Source organism: Ursus maritimus, unplaced genomic scaffold (genome assembly GCF_017311325.1).
Source record: "Ursus maritimus isolate PB19 unplaced genomic scaffold, ASM1731132v1 scaffold_14, whole genome shotgun sequence".
In the NCBI taxonomy this organism is placed as follows: Eukaryota; Metazoa; Chordata; class Mammalia; order Carnivora; family Ursidae; genus Ursus; species Ursus maritimus.
The window spans coordinates 10648165-10665420 of record NW_024423786.1 but is presented as its reverse complement, the minus strand read 5'-3'; the positions used below and the strand labels follow the sequence as shown (position 1 = coordinate 10665420).

The 17256-nt window shown below is 38.9% G+C and overlaps 1 protein-coding gene and 1 pseudogene across 1 annotated transcript in view; one reads left to right on the top strand and one right to left on the bottom strand.

Moving 5' to 3' along the window:
• The window catches only part of GRM7 (glutamate metabotropic receptor 7), an 814755-nt gene that overhangs the window by 332100 nt on the left and 465399 nt on the right, over window positions 1-17256 (top strand). The window lies entirely within an intron of this gene.
• On the bottom strand, window positions 12181-13079 carry LOC103669607 (annotated as a pseudogene).

Sequence of the window (17256 nt, the reverse complement as noted above, 5' to 3'; positions counted from 1 at the left end):
TTGTGACTATGCTGTGGCTGCCTCTCCTGCAAGCATTTTACTGTTGGGTTGTTTTTTACTATGGGGTTCCCCGTGTAGAACATATAGGCACAGCCGAACCCTCGCTTAACACATGCCATTGAGTGGCGTATTGTGCTAGACTTGGAGGACAAGTACAGCCACTGGCTCATCTCAGCTAGAGGTAAGGCAGGCATCCTATAAAAGCTGTACTGGTATATGGGAATCTGTTTCCCATCATCCCTAAGCAATGCTTTCACAATATAAACAATGATTTAAATGTATCTGATCTCATTTCCTACAGCACTAACGACTTACACTTTTACTGACCCACCTCCTCTGAAATAGTCGTGCCCTCTGGCCCCCAGCATACATATGCATGACTCTTCTTTCTTTACCAAGCATTCATTGACTGCATACTATGTGCTAATCTTTTGGTATAGTGGTGGGCAAAAATATCAATGGAAGTTGTTTTGCTTTCTGTTTTGTTTTGTTGTTTTACTTGCTTTAGATTTGTTACAGCTTTCAAGCCCACAGGGTTGTGTAATATTAGCTATGGCAATGAGAGGAGAAAGTGGTCCTTCCATATAATCATATCAACCTTGAGGTTGAATATGTTGCTGTTCACCCCACACACAGTCTTTGCTTCTCCCATGAGCCCTTACCCCTCACACCATTGACTGTTTTGCAGTAACCATGGGTATGTCCATCTCTTCTACCTCATGTTGAAAGTCATTCTGCTCCTTACTCAACATTGTGGTAATTTTTCTACACCTAGACAGTTAAAACTTTAATTTATACATAATGACTGCTCAATAACTATTTCTTAATGAATTAAGAATCCATTTTATAGAAATCCTATTCCTAGCTCTTTACCTAAAGAAATGAAGGCTTATGTTAACACAAAAAATTTGCATGCATGTCTTCATTACAGAATTTTTCATAATTATAAAAACTGAAAACAACCTGAATGTCTTTTAATATGTAAATATATAAATAAATTGTGGTACAGGTATATATTGGAATACTATTCAGCTATAAAGAGGAACAAAATGTTGATAAAAGCAACAATTTGGATGAATCTCAAGGCATTATGCTGAATGAAACAAGTCAATCTCAAAAGGTTACACACTTTATGATAACATAAGACACTCTTGAAAGGACAAGACTACAGTGATAGAAAATAGATCACTTGTTGCTAGCGACTAGGGCAGTATTTGACTATAATGCACAAGCAATTTTTTTTTTTTCTTGATTCAACTGTTCTGATTGTGGTGATGATTATACAAATTTATATATGTTCCCAAATTCTTACAAATAGACACAAATATGTCAACTTTACTGTATATTACTTTAAAAATAAAATTTAAAAAATCATCTTTTGTGAACTCATAAACCATTACTTTTTTAAAGATTTTTATTTCAGAGAGAGAAGGGGAGAGAGAGAAAGAGAGACAGCATGTGTGTGCATGAGTTGGGGGAGGGGAAGAGGGAGAGGGAGAAGTAGATTTCCTGCTGAGCAGGGAGTCTGACACCGGGCTTGATCCCAGGACTCTGGGATCATGACCTGAGCTGAAGATAGATGCTTAACCTACTAAGCCACCCAGGTGCCCCCATACACCATTATTAATGCTCCTGCCAACTCCCATCACATCTGAACTTGAGATCTGTGTTCTTAACCTTGACTGGTCATCAGAAACATTGAGGCCTCTCACTAATAGTACAGACCCCCAGAACTTTCTACTGAGGATATTGATTCAGTAGATCTGGTCCAAGTCTAAGAACCTGCACAAGTGATTTTGGGGACTGAGAAAGTTTGAGAAACTGTCCAGATCGGTGGTTCCAGACTTCAGTGAGCACCAGAATCAACTGAGAAGATGTAGTAGGGTCTGGAATGGGATCCAGAAATTGGCATTATTAGCAAGGACCCCAGGAAAATCTAATTCAGGTGGACCGTGGGACAGACTTTAAGAAATGCCACGGTAGCTCAACACTATGAAGTGAATGTCAAACTCAGATGGTTCTTTTGTGTCTACTCAGTAATTCTAAATGTCCTTGATTCGCCTCTCTTCCCTCTCTAGCATAGGTATTTCATACCACACCAGCCCCCTCAAATTCTCTACCTCACTCTCCCAGTGGTTAGTTGAACTTTGCCTTTGTCACCTGGAAAAACAGAATTTTTAGATGTGCTCTCCTTCAACTTCCTCTTCTTATACTTTAAAAATATAGAATTGCATCTAATTTCATTCTCTTTTTCAGTGCCGGAGGAAAAGGTGTGTCTTATCTTCAAAGGTTACATATCTCTGCTTCTGTGCTCTTGATCTGAGTAACTCTTGACCCTCTGTTCTCTCTTTCCTGCATTTCCAATTTTTCTTTCTGTACTGGTTCCTTCCACACAGCCTGTGAATGTGCTTGTCACCTCCATCTTACACTAGAAATTGTCCTTTGACTTAGAATATCCTTTTATTGCTCACTCTTTCTGTTTTTCTTCACAGCCAGACTCCTCAAGTAGATAATCTCCCATTACAGTTTCCACTCAATGCCTATCCTTCACTTGTCAATTCATAGTAATCAGGCCTTTACCTCCAACCTTGCACTAAGATGTCACAGGGGAAAATCTTCCCGGAACCTCCCGGATACCTAAGCCTCTGGACTAATCCAGTCTTCATCTGTTTTGGATCTTGTCAAGCCCTCCTTTCTTATTAAAAAAGTTAGACCTTTTCTGTTTTCCTCCTAATTTTCCAACCATTTCATCTAGTTTTCCTTCCCTGGCTCATACTTCTTTATGCTTCAATGTCAGCTTTATCCAGGGGGTTCTGTTGCTCTCCCTCATTTCTTTTCACTGATTTCCCCCCCTTCGGGAAATCTCTTCCAGGTCCATGACTTTGGTCATTACCTCTAGGCTCATGATTCCTGTAACTATACTTCTGGTTAAGATCGTAGGCCTATAATTAATAGGTGCTCAGTGTGTGTTTATTGAGAGGATAAACAGGTGACCGCAAGGATGGATAACTGAATTAATGTCTATGAACTAGAGAAATACCACAGTCAAAGGAAATGATCACTGATTTCTGATTGTGTGGGTTTGGTTATAAGCAGAGACAGACTCTTAAGTTGTTCATTTGCTTTCATTAGTCCCTTTTTCATCATTTAAGGATGATTAGAATATGAAATTGTATTTATCTTAGAAGTTCCGTGATGGAACATGAAACCTTGTTGACCACTGGACCACTCTGGGAAGCCCAAGGATTCAGTGGACCTCTTACTTCCTCTAAGTCTACCAGGGACCTGACTTCTATTGTGCAAATAACAAACAAGCAAACAATGTTCTGAATTATACTAAGGTAATAAATGATAATACATGGGCACCACTTTTTTGAAGCATTTGTGACAGCTAAGGTGTTCTGTGACATACCCATTTCTATTCATTCTCTTTCTCTCTTTCTATCTCTCTATCTCTTGCTGTCTTTCATTCTTGTTTTTCTGTCTCTCACTTATTCTTTCTTGCTCTCTCTTTCATTTAGTCACATAGACTCGCATCACTTAAGATGTTGGGGTACTTTATTAAATTAACAGGTAATAAGAGGTATGTTTAAAATATGAGCTTTAGCAACAACAAAAAGTATAGAAATTTTGGCACATAAATATACAACTAGAGACTAGACTTCTGACACCTGTGAGAAACCTCATGGCATCAAGCATTAGTGGAATGACAGATATTAGTGTAGATTTGAACTTAGTACCCTGAGCTGCTAGTGGGGATCTTGATTGCTTCAAGTTTAAAAGTTATAATTCACAGGCTCCAGAAAGCACTGAATACAGTGCCTAATATGGAACTAATAAGCAATAAATGTCAATTCTGTTCTCCTCCATTTCTTTTCACATAGAAATGTTTTCTCTGCTTGAGACATCCTCTAGTAAGCCACATAGTTCATCTCCATTAATGACGAGAAAAACAAACTCTGTGTATAAAATATATTTTCTGTTCACTTAAGACACTCTTCTTTCCTCTTTCAGTTTGTGGTTTCCAATTCACCTGCCTTTACAGTCACCAAATGTTTCTACACTCTGTACACAGAATCACTCCTGGTCTCCTGCTGACTCAAGGCAAGCTGTCTATTATCGCTGAACTCCTGTTTTCCTCACTGAAGCGGGGATGTATAGCACTACCACAGAGGCACATTGGGAGGGCTCACTGAGATGGAGCTGATGGTTAGTGCACTCAACAAGTTTGGCAACTAGGGGACATTCCAAAAATGTTAGGTGCTACTGTTGTGTTATTTTAGATGTCATATTTCTACTTATGGTTGACATCATTTGAGTTCTAGAATGTTTTGAATCCTTGGGTTTTTGGGTTCTGGAATGTTTTGAATCCTTGGGTTTTGGGGTTCTGGAATGTTTTGAATCCTTTAGTTATGTCTCAGAGTTTCATCAATCCTCAGGGAGGCCTTTTCTGACTATTCCCTCTAAGTGGACCCCAGCGCCTTCCTATCATAGCCACCCACCTAACATGGAAATGAGAGGCACAGACAACTGGAGTCAGAGGCCCAGAGGCACATCCTGGCTCTACCTAGTTTCAGCGAAATTCATTAACCTCCTGATGAGTAAGGGTCCTAATCTGTTAAGCAGATAATAATAGTACTTGTCTCATAGAGTTGTTGTGAAGGTAAAATTAGTTCATGTAAGTAAAATGCTTCATGCAGTTTCTGGCACAAAATATATGTTAAGTGTTTGTTCTTTTTATGATTATAGTCATAGCACTTACTGGATTCTGAAATTATCTTGCTTAATTATCATTTTATAGTCTATTTCACCCCCTCCAGAATTAAAAAAAAAAAGAAGATTCAATAGAAGAGGAAAGATCCATGCCTCATGTTTTCTTATTTACTGCTGTATCCCCAGAGGCTTGAACAGGACTTGGCATGCATCATGTTTTTGTTGAATGACTAGTGTATGTTATCAGTCATCCAATTCCTAAGACCTGACATTGTACATAGTAGGTTCTAAAAAACATATTTGAGGATGCAAGCCCAAATATCATTCATGATTTTTTAAAAACCAAGTCTTGCAGGTATTGCTTAGTGAGAAAGCTGAGAGCTATAGTGGCTCTCTGAATTGTGTGAATTGTTCAAGAAGAATTCTGCTAACCTCCGTGCTTTAGTGAGTCAGTCACGGTGCCTCTGTCTCACTAGATGTGGTTTGGTGACTTCACTTGTATGGGAGCTATGAAAATAAATCATAAGAAGACCTCCCTACCATGCACCACAATTCAAAGAAAAGTCTTTACAGATTTATTTCTAGAGAGGAAAATAAATTGGCATTTGTTTTAACTTGGGGATCTGGGCCGAATTTTTTCTTGTCATTCAATGACATATGTTGTGCATGCAAATTCTAGAGAAAGAATATTGGGATTTTGGAACTATATGTAGTTGATATGCTGGGAGCAATGGAGTTAAATTGGTTTCAGAGCTGCTTTATTTTAGTGATTTTTTTCCCAGCAAAACCTTTAAAACAAGAAGTTGCAGAACTTCTGAGATTGAACTTTATGAAATAATAGGGGGATAAAGGAAAGATATAAAATGCATGGGTGAGAATATTAAAGAGATAAAGGGGCTAAGGGGACACTATGAATCTGGTAGCCCTTTCTAGAAGTCTATATATGGAGATACTAGGATAGAAATGTATCTACAAAAACTAAATGTGTGATGACCAATATTTGCTGACGCTACTTCTCTGCAATGGCTTCCCATTCTAATGTTTGGCAAAATAAAATATGTATTATAAGGTTTTCAACTTTTGTTGTATTAATCAGCGTTCTCCAGAGAAACAGAACCAAGAGAATATATGTGTATATATAAAAGTCTGGTAAGCCCTGGATTTGAAGGGTGAGCCAGCGGACTGGAAACTCAGGGAAGGGACAATGTAGCAGTTCAAGCCCTAAGGCTGTCTTCTGACAGAATTCCCTCTTTCCTGGTGAGGTCATTCTTTTGCTTTGTTTAGGACTTCAAACAGTTGGGTGAGGGTCAACCTCATTATGAAGGGCAATCTGCATTACATAAAGTCCACCTACTTAAATATTAATCTCATTCAAATCACTATCATGGAAACATCCAGAATAATGTTTGACTGAATATCTGGGAACTGTGGCCCAGACAAATTGACGCATAAACTCAGCCATCACACCCAGCATGGTCTGGCCCCTGTCTAACTATCAGCGTCATTTTGGACCACTTTTCTGCTTCAAACACACAGGCTTTCTTTGAGTTCCTCACAAACACAAATTCTTTCTTTCCACTTCAAGGTCTTCATAGGTGCTGTTCCCTCTGCTTGGAATTCCCTTCTACCATTCATGGCCTGAAAAATCCCCTGCCATACTTCAGCCTCAGCTTAAATGCCCTTTTTGTTAGTGGGGATGTTTCTGACCTCCAGTCTCAATCAGACTTCCTTATTAGCATTTCTGCATCAAGCCATAGTTTCTTTCATTATACTCATCACAGTTGTATGGCTTGACATAGTAGTAATTATAAATTTGTTTTCTGTATCTGTTAGTTTCATGTCTGTTTTCCCTGTCAATTTGGGTACTCTGTGAGTTCAGGGACCTGACTCATTGTGTTAACTCCATGTAAGTACATATGATAGCCACCCAATGAATATAGAATGAATGAATGAACAAACGAACGAACGAATGAATGAATACATGGATGGAGCTTCAGGTAATTGGAAAAAATGTTTTCCATATTAAGCTTAGAAATCCAAAGAATCCTTTGAATTAGGAACAATTTGAAACACTTCCTTACACCTTTTGCTATCAAAGGCAAACATTTCTTGAGTTAAAGGAGGTCTTATAGCTTGATAGGCACTTACTTAAAAATGCATGTTCTTAGACACTATGTTCTATGTGATGCAGTAGATTAGGAAGTGGTGCTAGAAGATTTCGCCTTGTAAAAAGTACCACAGTGACTCTCACGCTTCTAGTTAATATACCAGCAGTTGGGAACTACCTATATTAGACAAAACTTTAACCTAAGTCAGGGCTCCCACCTCTGATGATGGGAGATCGTTGTGTGCTATGCTGTTTATACCATATTGACACACACAGATTAGACCCAATTCTAGACTAAGTGGAAGCACAAATAATGTTCTTTCAAATAATTAAAGACATCTTTCATCTCTACTATTACGCTATGTTTAAAAAAAATTGCAGTTCTGTCAGTGATAATTACTTTTTCCTAGATTCTTAGCCTTCTCTGATGCCTTTAATTCTTTGTAGATGGTCCCTCCAAAGCTGTGTTTATTAGAGACTCAACCAACACTCTTTCTCCTGACATATTTGTAGTACGGAAGATGATTAATTCTTCAAGATAAGGCAGTTCTATTCACTTGATCTCTGTTCACTTGTTTCTCTGAACCTCTGCTATTTTACCTGTTTCTGACCATGTTATGTGTTGAAGTATCAGTCAAGTTTTATATTTTGAGAATTTCTGTTTATAATTGAGGTTATATCTCAAAGAAGAAATACTTTCTACCCCAAGGTTTTTCTCTAGCCTAGCCAGAAACAATCTTAACAATCTTATGTTATTAGATCTCAACTGACCAGTTACAGGAATGTATAGTTACTTAAAAAGTCATAATTGAAAGCCCAGCCAACTCAAGTGAGTACGGAAAAACAAAAATGACAGGACTTTGAGAGGAGGTCCATATCTCCATCTGGACTATGGTAAAAGGCTGAGTGAAAACATGGGGCACATCAAAGATTAAGTGGGATCCCAGTTGGGTATTCTGGTTAGTAAGTAATGTAAGATTTGAAAAATAGATTGGCATGAGATTGTGGAGCATTTAGATTTTATTTTGAAAGTAGTAGAGATACAGGGTCTGATGATGAGTTTTTATCAGAAGACCTGGAGAATCAACTTTTTAAAAATATTAATGCAGCTGTGAAATAAAGGGTGAAAGAGAAGAAAAGAGATGTAGGTTAAGTATACCACTCAAGGAGAGGTAAAAAGGGTCAGGCTTTCTATACAACAACACAGATGAATCTTCCACCCATGATATTGAGCAAAATAAGCCATTCTACAACTCCATTTATGTGAAACTGAAAAGTAGGCAAAACTAATTCACAGTGATAGAATTCAGTAGTTACTTTTGGAGGCAGGTAGTGACTGGAAGGCTCTGGGGGTGCTGATAACCTATATCCTGGTCCAGGCTGTAAAAACTCATCTCCCTCTACAATTTAGTTATGTATACTTTACAGTATGTAATAATTCAAAAAGTCTAAACCCCAAAATGGGGATGAGGTTAAATGAAGGCAATGAAATTGGAAAGCCAGAAGAATTCCTTTCCACAGTGCATCTTTTAGGAGAAAAACTAAAAAGTCTAATGGAATGTCTAGACATAGTGTGAAAAGATGCTCAGCATCACTCATCATCAGGGAAATGCAAATCAAAACCACAATGAGATATCACCTCACACCTGTCAGAACGGCTAAAATCAAAAACTCAAGAAACAAGTGTTGGTGAGGATGTGGAGAAAAAGGAACACTTGTGCATGTTGGGGAAAATGTAAACTGGTGCAGCCTCTGTGGAAGACAGTATGGAGGTTGCTCAAACAATTACTACTCTATGATCCAATAATCACACTATTGGGTATTTATCACAAAAAATACGAAACACTAGATCCAAGGGTTACATGCACCCCTATGTTTACTGCAACATTTACAATAGCCAAGTTATGGAAGCAGCCCAAATGTCCATTAATAGATAAATAGATAAAGATGTCTCTCTCTCGCTCTCTTTCTCTCTCTCTCTCTCTCTCACACACACACACAGGATTATTATTCAGCCATCAAAAAGAATGAAATCTTGCCATTTGCAATAGAATGGATGGATCTAGAGAGTATAATGCTAAGTGAAATAAATCAATCAGGAAAAGACAAATGCCATATGATTTCACTCATATGTGAAATTTAAGAAACAAAACAAATGAACAAAGGAGAAAAAAAGAGATAAACCAAAAAACAGACTCCTAACTATAGAGAACAAACTGGTGGTTACCAAAGGGATGGTGGTGGGGGTAGGGATGGGTGAAATAGGTGGTGGGGATTGAGAGCACACTACTAATCTTGATGAGCACTGAGTAATATATGGAACTGTTGAATTACTACATCATACACTTGAAACTAATATAACACTATATGTTAATTATACTGGAATTAAAATTTTTAAAAAAGGAATGCTAAGGGACAATATTTTATTGAATTCTCAGTGTTTTAGATAAACATGCTAGAGATGTGTAAAAAAAAACATGGTATAGCAATTTCTGTTCTTAAAGTGGACTGTATCTGCAAAACTCACGGCGGTAAGTAGTCTCCAAAGGTGACCGCTGTCAACCCTTCCATCCTGTAGTACATAGGGTCCGTGTGCCTCCCCTTGAATCGGGGCTGCCTTTGTAATTCACTTTGATCCATAAAACATGGAGGAAATAACCCTGTGACAATTCCATGCTTAGCCATTAAGAAGCCTGGAAGCATCTGCTTTCTCTCTTGAGAATCCATCCACCATGTTTTAAAGAACCTTGGCTTGGGTGGCCAAATCCTGAGCTATCACATGGATGGAGAAAGCCCTAAATGACAAGATGTTAGGTATTTATGGATATTCCAGTTCAGAGGCTAATAGAAGGCAACCAAGGGAGTATCATTAGAGGATGCCACGTGAAGCAGAAGAACCACTCAGCCAACCCTGCCTTAAGTTCTTGGCTTTCAAGAAGAACCACATGGTTATTGTTTTAAGCTCCTAAGCTTCTGAGTAGCATATTATAAAATAATAGGTAACTATAACGGTTGCCTTCTACAGTGGTGGTTCTTGATGGAGAATGGGGGGGTTCTTTTCCCCTAGGGGACATTTGTCAATGTTTGGAGATATTTTTAATTGTCATGAGTGGAGAGGCTGCTACTGACATCTAGTGGGGAGAGGCCAAGAACTTTGCCGAACACCCTACACTCACAGAATGGCCCTGCCAACAAAAATTTATCTGGCCCATAATGTTTATAATGCCAAAATTGAGAAACCTGATATACAGCAATGATTTATGATTTAGGTGGTACCCAGGAATTTGTCTCCAAAGCCATATTTCCTAAACTTTGCTGATAACATTGATTACCTAAGGTTCATGTTAATACATAAAAAGTCTTAAAATCGTTCCAGACCCTCAAAGTCAGAATCTCCAGGGAAGGAGCTTAGAAAGTTATATTTTTACTTTCATAGAAGTTTGAAAAACACTGACCTAGCCCAACATTTCTCAGATTTTTAATGTGCATAGAAATAACTTGGCCATCTTTTCAAATTTTAAAATCTGACTTATTTGGATTGGGGTGAAGCCCCAAATAGCTAAAGCAGTCTTGGGAAAGAGCAAAGCTGATGACATTGCAATCCCAAATTTCTGATTTCTAACAAACTCTCAGGTGATGCCTAAGCATTGCTTCTTAGACCACACTTTGAATAGCAAGACTGTAAAGCAGTACTTCTCAAACTTTAACATGCCGCAGAATCACCTAGAAGGCACATGCCCAGGTTTGATTCTGCAGGTCTGGGGTGGAGCCTGAGATTTTGTATATCCCACAAGTTCCTATGTGACACGAATGCTACTAGTCAGACTCACACTTGAAAACCAATGCCCTTGATTATTATTTTGCACATCTAAGTGTAATAAAAATTTACCTCAGGCGACTGCAAAAATTGAAGGTTCTCAGAACCTCTCCCCGCTCACCACTACATTTCTTCCTTCAGTGTGGGCTGGGAACCAAATAATTTGCATTTTAATGAGTTGCCTCACCTGGGGTGATTCTAATATTAGTGGTATAGGACCATGGTTTATGAAACACTATCCTAGGGGAACATATTAGAATATCTAGTATTTATGGGAGGGGCATGGGCAAATCATGGATAAACACATTTAATTTTAAAATTGGTTTGATTTCTTCTGATTCTAATTTTTAATTTATTTCGAAATATCAAATAGCATTGAAAGAGTAGAGAGAATTTTTCTGCTTATCAAGGCAGCCATGGGTTATATACTAGAACCGGAAGTACAGTTTTAGAAAGGGTGTTTTCTTCCTGGATCAGTCTCTCAGTTCTTTGTGAGTCCCTCCACTTACCTTCTCTGTAGCAGCTACAAGTTGTATGCTGCTGCCAACTTAGAGAGAAGACATTAATAGTAATGGCCACAGTTTAACTTTCTTGGATTTTTGCCATGTACTAGACATTATTAAATACCTTCCAAAAGCTATCTAATGTAATACACTAGATAATTTCTTATAAGCAGGTACAATTAACCCCAATGCGTAGATAGGGAAACTGAGGCATACTAAGATTAAGATACTCGCCCAAGATCACATAAGTAATTAATACCAAAGCCAGAGTTTTTACATTGTCTCATAGGATAACTGATAGATGAATGAGAAGCAGGATACGGGCATCTGTATTTAAATACAATTTTTAAAAAAGAACAATTCTTATATAAAGCGATAGTTAAAATGGAATGACCTCTTCAGATAATGGGTAAAGGAATTTTGGGACAAGATTTAAGGTATTGCTTGAATAGGATGTGACAAAGGCTGAAGTTTGTACAAGTTTCTACTATTAATTACATCACCACATAAATTTTTAAACCCTATTGGAACTTTAATGTATTCTTCTTAACTGTCTACTAGGATCTGATGCTTTTGGAGCTCTGTGGTCCCTAGTAGTGTCTTTAAGCCTGTTGGCATGGTTAATTAAGAAAGTCTATAGTCATCTTGTCTCAAATCAAATGTAATTTTCAGGGTTGTCTTGTTCTCTGTTCTATGATATATGTGGAAGATAAGTGTTTTCCCCATCCTGTTATCTTCTTTCATTAAATACCTGGATTCAGGTAAGATTTCAAGTAGTCTTTTGCTGTTGCTATTACACAATTTTCTACTCCTAAGTCAAATATACATTTCCCCCCACCTATTGTGTTGCAGCCTTCTTTATTTAAGAACAAAGTGATGAGTGATGTGGGGATTAAAAACAAGAACATCCTTGAACTTTACCTTCCCTCCAACTTGTCCCGCAAACTCCCTGCCCCCATACCCTTTGTGTTCCCAAATCCTTTCTTAGGGAATGAAGAACTTAATCCCAAAGCCTGGTACAAACCCCAGGTCCTCTTTCCTTAGCTCTCCCCCTTTCCTCTGCAGCCCTCCCTCCCAACCCCCATTTCCTGGGAAGGGCCAGCACCTGGGTTTGAATGCATGGGAGAGTCCAGAGTGTTGACAGGCAGAGAGGGAGAGGCTTCACCCTCCGGGAATGGGACTGAGGGGTACAGCCCAGTGACGTGAGGGCCGCCGTAGCCTGGAATGCCAAAATGGGGCACTGGTGCCAGAAGGAAGTATAGTGGTGCCCCTGAGAAAGGGGACCCAGCAGCTTCAAAATCCTCTCCTTGTGAATACTCATCGCTCTATCCTTTGCCCTTCTGGTGACGATTGCAGAACCAACCTCCGACCACATCCCTGTGACGCCCGAGCTGCGGGGCCACGTGGCGGATCGGCTGCACGGTGGGTTTCGGGCATTGCGGGCACATGCTCCACAGGGTGCCTCTCCCTGGGTTCTGCAGACTTGTTCACTTTCCCTTTTGGGCCTGCACGAGGGTCTCTGTTCTGCCTATCTCCTACAGATTTTCATCGTGGTCAGCTTCCTCCACCCACTTCTGCAGCAGGGGCCCCAGCTTGCACGTGTTCTTGAAACTGAGCCGCAGAGCCTCCAAATGGCAGAGGGTTATTTGGCTGAACACCTTCCCAAAGAGAACCCTCAGCGTGAGCCCCACATTGAGTCTATTTCGGGGTGATCCCCTTCTGCTTCAGGAGCTTGGCAAATTATTCCAGGTCTTTCTGCAGAACTTTGCTGTTCTGGGACTCCCCAGGGATTTGCTCCAGCTTCTTAGACAGCTTCACAGCCTCTAGTGCGGGAGCACAGGGCTACGGAGAGGACCCCCTCGGAGTTGTTCTCTCTCTCTGCTCCCAGCTTGCCCTCTGGCTGAGAGGTCTCAAGGCTGCCTTGGGGCACCAACCCCATACCAGCCCCACAGAACACCTCCGTACCTGCGCCAACCCCCTGGCCTGATGCCTGACCTGCCAGGGGGGCTTGGAAACTCAGCAGTGCTCCAGCCCTGTTGGCCCATGGCCTTCACCCCCTGTGAGGTAAGAAGGCCAAGTCCAAAGCCAGGTCTCCCACTATGGGGAACCGACTCCCCAAGCCAGGGGACTACAAAAGTATACAAAATATTTTTAAAACAACAGCAAGCACACAACATTTCTTTTGCTACTTTTAAAAATATCACTCCTGATTCTCAAATCTGTCAAAGATATACTCGCCTATCTTAAATACATCCCAGACCTTCTGAGTCCAAAATCTCCAGTTTAAGAGACGGCCTTTTTTTTTTTTAAACATTTCTGACACCATGAGCTTCTGCATTTACCTCCATTTGCATAATGTCAGTGTTGAGCAACAGTAGTTTAGAAACTAATTATTATAAGGTGTTTTTGATGTGGGGTGTTTTTGTTTTGTTTTGTTTTGTTTCGAGTCCAGACTATTTTTTAAATCATGAAACTTCTGAGTATATTAGGCATCATACGGTATACAAATATATTTTGTACTGAGATGCACAGAAAATAGATACTTACGTGTGTTCATATCCACGCCCCAGCACCCCTTCCACCCCCGGTAAATTTAGATATTTGAGATTAGATTGATTCCAGGTAAAGCAGGAAAGATTTGCTGGGAAAAATGAAATTAAACTGCTAAAAGAACAGAATAGGCAGTTGTAAGGGGAGAGGCCTTTTAATGTGTAGAGAAAGCTGGGATATAAAACTTGAAGAAGTATTGTGATTATGATCAAAGAATATTGTCAAAGTGTTTTGGGTTATAGGGAACCACTATTCTTCAGACTTCTATCAACATGGATTAGTTTGTCTGTTTTTGAACTTAATATAAATGAAATGATAGCAAATGGATCCATTGTATTTAGCCTCCTAAACTCAAGGTTTTGTCTTTGAGATTTATACCTCTCGTTTCATGTTGCAGTACTTTATTCTGTTTCATTGCCATATAATATTCCATCGTTTGAATTTTATAGTTTAACTGTTCTACAGTTTGTGAACATTTGGGTTGTTTTTCTGTATTTGTGTATTAGGAAGAGTCCTTTAAAAAACATTCTTGGACATGTCAAAAAACGTATTTGGGATTACGTATAATAGGAAGGAAGAAAATTCAAGCTAATAAAAGATGGGAAATGCATTGTTCACTTAAAGGAAAACGTTCTGTGGGACAGAAGTCAGACCTCGTTTGCTCAGGACTCCTGCCTTGTTTCCCTGAATCAGCCACCACTCCCTGCTGTGGCTGGGACGTGTCAAGCCTCATGTAGTATTGAAGTTCAGAGAAGGAGAGGTGATCTGTTCCAGTGGTTCTCTAATAGAAGCAAAGATCTCTCTTTTTCAGTGCCCTGAGCAATAACTAATTATGTTTTACTGGCCAGTAATGGGTTACCTGCCAATTGTTTCACCAATCCCTTTAGCCAAGAACATTTCATGAAAGTGATTGGCTTAGCCCTGCCTTATTGAGTTCATCAGTGACAAAGGGTAAAATGGTCCCCTTAACCTAATCAGGGCTGGAGGTTAGATCAGCTCTCTCTGAAGCACATGGGCTACCTCATAATAAAGGGTGGGCACACACATGAAAACACTGGGAAATGGGTGCTGGGTGGGCAAAGAACCACAATCGAAATAGGAAGAAGGTCTTGTCCTAGTGTTAGAAGTGTTCTTGACTGCACCAAATGTCACATCTCACTTCTCCATTGTGAGCACTGGACAGCCTGTTGCTTTTTAACAGAAATGGAAAAATACTGGACTCAACACTACATTAATTGTAGAGCAGTGTTTTTTCCCTCCATTTAGAAATGAATGCATTAATAATTGCTCATATTAAAAATAGCTTTGTAAGAGGAAAAAGATGTGCAGTTTATGTTCTAGGTCAATATGTTGGGGATTTCTGAACTGTTTTTTCATTTGTAAATAAGTAATTCAGTGAAAACTAAAAAGGTTTGGCTCCAAATAAGTAAATAATTAATAATCATCTTGCTTTCTGGTGATTTATTTAAGTATTATCTCTAAAAATAAGTATGGAAAAAGCATAGTGTGGAAGAGAGACTATGCTTTTTACATTCAAACTGAATCATATTCTTATCAGGACTGAGGTTTTAGACTCCCAAATATATCATTTATCTTTATTTATTTATTTTTTTACAGTGTTAGACAGCTTTCCCCAAACATCATATTATGCCTTTATAAGTTTACATCAGTGTTCTTCTGAATTAGGTGAATTGGTTTTGGTTTTCAGAAACATGCTTTTAAAATAATAATTTCAAAGAAGCTGAAGATCTAGGGACTTGTGCATTATGGCTATGCATTGGATTTAGTGTCACAATTTTCTTACAACTTTGAATTAATAATTTGGAAAGATCTTTAGGTAGGACCCTAAAATTGTTCACTTCACCTCCATAGCTTGGTCAACCAAGTAACACATACCCCTAGTGGCACCAGGAAATGGAAGGTCTGCCTTTCAGGGCTGTCCTTGGTTCAGAGGCACATAATTCATCCAGAATCATACACAAAGTAGGATTGTCAAGCCATGCTATTGTTATTTAAATTTAATAGCCTTCATCATGTTTCCTTTTGAAATTGCTTTCCAATATCAAGACTCATTGACTTTAATATTCTGTGAGACAGTAAATCTTTATTTGAAGATGGGTTCAATATTTGGAAATACAACAAAGCCATTCAGAACAGTGGCAGGTTAATTATGTGAGTATGGTGACCCACCATGTGGTGGTAGGGAAGGCGAAAGCAAGATCTGAGTATGGAGGGAATAATAGTGATTTTCACGCACTGCTGATAAACTGGCCAAGGAGATGATTTTTTTTTTGAATAAATGTATGTTGATCATCTGCTCATTTGTACCAGATTGAAGAAAGATTCATTTGAAGAGCCTTAACTTTGATGTTTACTCAAACACCCTGGCTAAATAAAATAGGAATGAACGGAATTGTGCTGTGTGTCTTTAAAGAATTCTCGGATTTTCCTAAGGTACCTCAGTGTATTAGACATGACTGTTGTTCATGACATTGTATTAGTACTCTAGTTCTAACTCGGACATACACTGTAGTCTTATAATAAAGAGAGGAGACTCTTAAATAGTGAGTAGGGAAGGAAATGCACTTAGTTCTATGTGTCTTAGTCCTTTTGCATTTATTTTCTTTCTCTCTTTTTCACTGCCTCCTCCTGGCCACTTCTTTGCTCATTAGATCTCTCATTAGAAGGCAGATAGGGAAATCAAAAGGTAATGAAACTTAAATCTGCTAATTTTGCAACTTGTTAGCAGCTCCTATTAAATGTTCAGTGAGAGAAGAAGCTATCATTATTAGCTAAAAGGAATCTTCGGGATAATCTATGGAATTTATTTATCTGTTACTAATTCATTAATAATTGATCATTAAATTAAGCCAGCCAATTTATTGCACAACTAAATTATAGCACATGTGCTTTTTCTTTGCCCACAATTAAAAATTTTTATTGGAAAAGAAATCAAGTATTATATATTTAATAAAACTCAAATTTAATAAAGCAAGGTTCATGACCTCACAAAGCCAACCTCCTTTATTCTCTGGGATGTATAACAGTGCTAATAATGGCTACATTGAATCATCTTGGACAAAGCAAAAATAACCCTGTTGTTTCTGAGGCGCAAGACAGGAGAGTCTATCTATGTATCTGCTAAACCTTGGCAAGAATAGCAAAAGGAGAGATAGCATCTGAGAAAATTCAGAGGTGTCAGTAGCTTTGGGGGCCCAGCTTCTAATAGTGTGACTCTAATTGGCTTAAAGAACAGGTGATGTAAGGAAGTTTGAAGCCATTTAGGCCTTTTGTCATTAGAACTGCTCTCCTGGGTGCTCGCTTCCAAATAGCTGGCTTCGGGAACGGAGCCATAGGTGCTGGGGATGCTGGAGTGGAGGGAGCACCAGGGAAGGTTTGGGGTTAAAGATATGGACAAGATATATACATGAAAAACAAAGTCGGGGTTTTGGTTAAAAATAATTTGCACATGGACCATTTGGATGGAGAGAAGGTAACAGGAATGAAGAAAGCTAGCATGAGAAACTAAATGTATCCTGAAAGAGAAATGGGGGAAAATACAAAGG